Here is a 6,000-nt window from a genome sequence, read left to right as displayed (position 1 = left end):
ATTCAACAACTAAATTCGATCATTCATTGATCTAGGATTTCAGAAAATAATTGAATAAAATTCAAATCGAAATTTGTTTAAATTATGTTCATAATTGAAATTCTACAAAGCTTCACAATTTGTTCAAAAAATACATTAAAATAAAATTTGTTTAAAGTAAAATACAAACACAATAAAAGTTTCCAACCAAATACAGAAACTACTGAATCGAACAGAAGTAAAACACGTATAACATATATTTTCACATATACAGTTATATTCTGAAATTCCGACAATCAAACCAAAAATACATATGCAGTGTTAACATTAAGCATAGCAAAAATACATATGCATTTTTAACATTAAACACAAAAAAATACATCTGGGAGCATACCTAATTTGTATTTTGATATGTGTCAATAGAATTTCATCACATTCAACAGCTGAATTCGATCATTCATTGATCTAGGATTTCAGAAAATAATCGAATAAAATTTAAATCAAATTTGTTTAAATTATGTTCATAATCGAAATTCTAGAAAGCTTTACAATTTGTTCAATTGTTAAACCGATCAAAATAACAACAAACGATCATCAAATAAATAGTCGAACAGTGAAATTTTAATACCTAAAACAACTTCTAAACTGAAATTTGGCAACAAATAGTTGAATTCTGAAGATTTTTGTTATATATGTTGAATTTACTCCTTCATTGCTTATAACTCAAAATTCGTTTAGAAATTTTTCATACAAAATTTAGCGACAACAACAAAAAACTAGATAGGAGCATCAGTAAATAAATCTACAATGCATCACAAATTGAGTAATTGAAAAAAACGATCGACAAAAATAAAATATACAAAAAAAAAAATACGGTAATACCTGAAACAACACTTAAGCACTAATTCGTAGAAGATAATTGAATTTCAAAGTGTTATCGAGAACAAGGTAATGTTGATAGTTGAACTTTACGAATTTTTTTTTGAACATCAACAAGTACAATTGAATTTGATTGTTCAATTATAGCGAATTTGAAGCTTTAACAAAAATTTGAATTGATTTTTTTTAAGGATCATGCGTTTAGTGACTGGTAAATTGAATTGAATTTTATTTTTTTTGAAGAAGAATCACACATATAGCGAGTGGATAATACAATTTCTTTTTTTGAATTTGAATAGGGTTGTTGGAAATTAACGGAAAAAGGGTGATTAGTGAGCTTTTAATGGGATTGTAATCTTTAATTGTTAATTTATGAAATTATTACCATATTTAAATCAGATAATTAATGCAGTAAAAACAATTGTATTTGTATTTTTATAGCAACACTTTGCAAAAATATATATAAAAAGTTGCTATAATATGCAATTATGAAAGTGTTGCTATGAATCTCATAATTAAGGGCTAATTATGCTATTTTTGAATTTTGCCCAACAATATATCCATGATCCAACATAATATAAATTTGCTCATTCCATGACTACAAAAGTAATCAAAGAGCTCTTTCGTCAACAATAGACAGAAGTACCTTGAAAAATATTTTAGAGTTCATGTCTTCTCACGAAGTCTCATCAATTTGTCATTCCACAGAGGTGTAACCTGAAAATACTGGTGATATATCAACAAATCAATTAAAGGAGAACTACAACATCTTACAATAAAATAATCACAGAATTAGTTTGACGTACCTGCATCATTGGACCTCTCCTCATTCACTGCTAGGTTCGTATTTCTCAACACACTAAGTTCTTCAGAAAATAAAATCGGGGCCATCTGATGCACTGCACCATACAGGATTAAGCTTCAATTTGGAAGAAGTCCAAAGAAATGCACATATAAGAGAAAAGATACCAACCTATCTAATAATATGTCATCTGTGGACTTATTTCTGCTAGATTTGTCCATTCCATAGCCATGATAAATTGGTTACTTTTGCGATGCTAAATTAGTACTTTTCACCCTACATGACAACCATTTTGGTCTCTAAAACTGTTCAGAGTGTCATTGTGAATGGCAAGCTGCAGTAGAAGTTTAGATGACAAAGTGAACCTAGAAAGCATGCATTGAAAAAAACTAATCTTAGTTTCTGTTTCATAAAACCATCTATGGTTGAAAATATGGCAGGGAAAAACAACTGATGATTCGATGACGACTTCAACACTGTAAGTTATTTATATTGCATTTAGAACCCCTTTGCATTATAATAAATGGTTTGCGAGCTGAACAGAGTATGTTTCTTTGTGAAGGACTATGCAGCATAGTTTAACTCCAAAAGGAGTGCACCGAAATAAAGGGATCAAAGTTGAAGGTTCAGAATCTGGGGTAGAGGGACATCAGGGCAAGCGGGCAACATTTTGTCCTCATCCTTTGAGAATGTACCAGGTGGTATGTATGCACGCTTAACAATCTGTGAAGTTGATCTCGTTTCGAAAGCCAACCCAAGAACAATACAATTGACTATTAAAGAGAATTGGTAAATTTTATCAAGCTCAAGAACTATACAATGTTTATTACAGAGAAGAACACAAACATATTATACTAACACTATGTAACTCCATCTGTACAAAAAGTTAGAAGCACTATCAGATTGATAGATACATATTCAGAATGAAGCAACAGAGTCTTATGAATTCAAACCACAATTACTGCAAGTCTTCTGTTACTCATCAGGTATTTTCATGGTATCATTTATTTTAGAAAAGATGCATTTACTAACTCCCCAAACCCCATTTTGTGGAAATACACTGGGTATGTTGTTGTATTCATGTACTAACTCTAATGCAAAAAGAAAGAATGAATGCTCCTAAAAGTACCAGATTTGCATATATAAAGAGATGAAAGTAAGTAATTTTGCATCATACATTGGCCGTAGGGAATATAATCAAGATGATATAATCTCTGTAGCATTAAAAAAATATAGACAAGGTTGCCTCCCATTCTTTTGCTAGAGAGAAAGGAAGAATGAATGCTCCTAAAAGTACCAGCTTTGCATATATAAAGAGATGAAAGTAAGTAATTTTGCATCATTCGTTGACCGTAGGGAATATAATCAAGATGATATAATATAATGTCCATAACATCAAAAAAATATAGACAAGGCTGTCTTCCCATTCTTTTGCTAGAGAAAATCTAGCTGAAAAAAGTTTCATCCAAGAAATTAGTTAGATTTGGGACAAACAGCCAAAATTTACCTTATAAACAAAAGCAAAGATTCTGGCAACTCATCCATATATAAATATCATTTTTTATCATGAGTTTACTCATAATTGAGCAGGAAAGAACCAACCATATTAACAATCATGTATATTGCCTGGTTTCATCATCATTGGTAAAGACCATTTACAATGAAGAGATTGAAGATTAGATAAAGGTCAAACAAAAATATCGCTAAACTATTATTTAAATGTCAACGAAAGCAAAATATAAAACGAATCAAATAAGAGTAACATGAATCTAACCTTTTTGTGAATGTGATCTTTTAGTGCTTTCTGTTCATGAATGAGGACATTCTGCAGATTCTCCAAGAATTGATCATGTCTTTTGCTAGAGAGAAAGGAAGAATGAATGCTCCTAAAAGTACCAGTTTTGCATATATAAAGAGATGAAAGTAAGTAATTTGCATCATTCGTTGACCGTAAGGAATATAATCAAGATGATATAATGTCTATAGCATCAAAAAAATATAGACAAGGCTGTCTTCCCATTCTTTTGCTAGAGAAAATATAGCTGGAAGAAGTTTCATCCAAGAAATTAGTTAGATTTGGGACAAACAGCCAAAATTTACCTTATAAACAAAAGCAAAGATTCAGGCATCTTATCCATATATAAATACCATTTTTTTTATCCTGAGTTTACTCATAATTGAGTAGGAAAGAACCAATCATATTAACAATCATATATATTGCCTAGTTTCACCATCATTGGTAAAGACCATTTACAATGAAGAGATTGAAGATTAGATAAAGCTCAAACAAAAATATCTCTAAACTATCATTTAAATGTCAACGAAAGCAACATATAAAACGAATCAAATAAGAGTAACATGAATCTAACTTTTTTATGAATGTGATCTTTTAGTGCTTTCTGTTCATGAATGAGGACATTCTGCAGATTCTCCAAGAATTGATCATGTGTAAACTGAAGCTTTACCCTGTATAATTATACTAAAATAAGAAAATGCATAAATTAGACTTGTTCAAAAGCTGTATGATCATACATGTCAGACAAATCTGTAAAAGTTAATAATTCGCTCTCAAAAGTAAAATGATAAAAAATATTCCTTTCAGCTTTTCTGATAAAAGGCATGTGCATCATGAACTTCCCACAATGATGATGCAACATTGATTTCAAGCACACTCTTTTTCTTGGGTCCTCCGAATTAAATAAGTCGAGCAGTTTCAATATGAAAAAATGATCTACATATTTCTTGGCAACCTTTTGCATCAAGATAGACTTGACAGATAATGCTACGGAACAAGTTGTACATAAATTGTAAATGACACCAAACAGGATATTGTGCTTAAAATCACACGTTAAAATGCATCATTTATGTTTTGAACAATGACATTAAAGAACAAAGGTAATGTGAAGTTTCGAGACAGTGGACTATCTAAGTACAAATATCATATCCAAAGAAAGCTTCTATCTGATGGACCTTAACAAATGGAAGTAAGTACTCGAGAAAACGGAAAACATAGGATATTGCTCAAATAAGGTGAATCACAGTTTCTTTTTCAAAGTACCCGACCAGTTGGCTGCAAAAGTATCCTCTGCTTTTATCACAGTTAAATACCTAAATCTTTCTTCATCATCTGAAAAGCAAGAAATATATTGACATGTTTAAAGAATGAAAGAACAATGTTTGAAATTTATCAAATTTCAGAACATTATCAAACCATGGCTGAGAACTATGGTAAACAACTTGTCCGACTTCACTACCAGTCTCCTACCATGTTTCTCTTCTCACAGCCTCTTCCAAACTTTCTTCTGGATACTAATAAATTTAGATAGGAATTAATGCGACGTTTGCAAGAGTCCCAAAGGCGAGAAGGAAAGGTGGAAAGTTCTGTCGAAGTACTTGAAATACTGGGTGAAAAAGTTCAGCATGACATCAAGGAGGCTAGGGATCAAGCACAATATTGGCTGAGTAGGTTGAGTGAGCTTCTGTAGCACACAGCTGTTTTATCCCTACTACTTTCTCTGAACTCTATGACAGTTATCTACATAGCTTATTTATGTTGAAGACATTTTAAAAATTTTGAATGATCATCATGGGAATCGCACATGGTTGAATCTTGTTTTGTACATGATGGTAACATTTAACTCTTTCTGTGAACTTTAGCATTTTTTGCAGTATCAAGTTTTAGCAAAAACTAATCTCAACATCACTAATGCACCATATACAGTATTATTTTTATACACTCTCCAAAATGACATGTAACTATTTGCAGTTGTCCAGTGGGTCCACATCGAGTGTTGTCATCAGTTGCTTACAACTCTTTCATAATTATTACTATGAAGTTTTTTTTTTTTTTTTTTGAGATATGCAGTCAAACAAATACACTTCTTAACTGCTTGGTTTGGCTTTTCTAGCTTCTTCGATTGATTACAGTGGCAGGCTGTTGATCTCTTGTCCTCCACAATCCAGAAGTGCAGATCACATCACCTTTTTGGCTCAACTCATGTTATCCTTAATCATCTGTCTAATAACTTTCAACATATGAAACTAAGCAAATTTTCTTAAAATGTGGCATTAAACAGTCCCTAGACTCAAACTAATAGTAAATGACATGGATAAGTGGTAAAAATTTCCATTTTCAGTGTTAAATTAGCCCATAAAAGATATGATGCGATCACTTTTTCAAGTTCGGATAGGTCACGATCTGGTCAATTATTAACTCAATTCATTTTGAGCCCCGGCCCAACTCAACGTATCTAATAGTTGAGGGGTCATTTGCAGAAATGACCTTATTTCACAGTTGTCTTTAATTTTTATTTTCAAAATTGATGGTTTTTATTTTCAAA

The 6,000-nt window shown here is 31.4% G+C and overlaps 1 long non-coding RNA gene across 6 annotated transcripts in view; it reads right to left on the bottom strand.

The window, feature by feature from the left end:
- Window positions 1-5,746, bottom strand: part of LOC107853530 — a 6,544-nt gene extending 798 nt beyond the window's left edge. The window contains exons 1-6 of one of the 6 annotated variants that reach the window (XR_007048952.1): window positions 4,030-5,746; window positions 3,435-3,546; window positions 1,832-2,025; window positions 1,665-1,757; window positions 1,505-1,584; window positions 365-444 (exon numbers count right to left, since the gene is read on the bottom strand). This is a non-coding gene — a long non-coding RNA (uncharacterized LOC107853530). Of the gene's footprint in view, window positions 1-364; window positions 445-1,504; window positions 1,585-1,664; window positions 1,758-1,831; window positions 2,026-3,434; window positions 3,547-4,029 lie in introns of those variants that run through there. The other 5 variants (XR_007048955.1, XR_007048953.1, XR_001669803.2 and 2 more) reach the window with 5 other exon arrangements.
- Window positions 5,747-6,000: the final 254 nt, after the last annotated feature.

The sequence above is a fragment of the Capsicum annuum genome, unplaced genomic scaffold (assembly GCF_002878395.1).
Source record: "Capsicum annuum cultivar UCD-10X-F1 unplaced genomic scaffold, UCD10Xv1.1 ctg1184, whole genome shotgun sequence".
Classification (NCBI taxonomy): Eukaryota; Viridiplantae; Streptophyta; class Magnoliopsida; order Solanales; family Solanaceae; genus Capsicum; species Capsicum annuum.
This window is presented reverse-complemented; position numbering and strand designations above follow the sequence as displayed.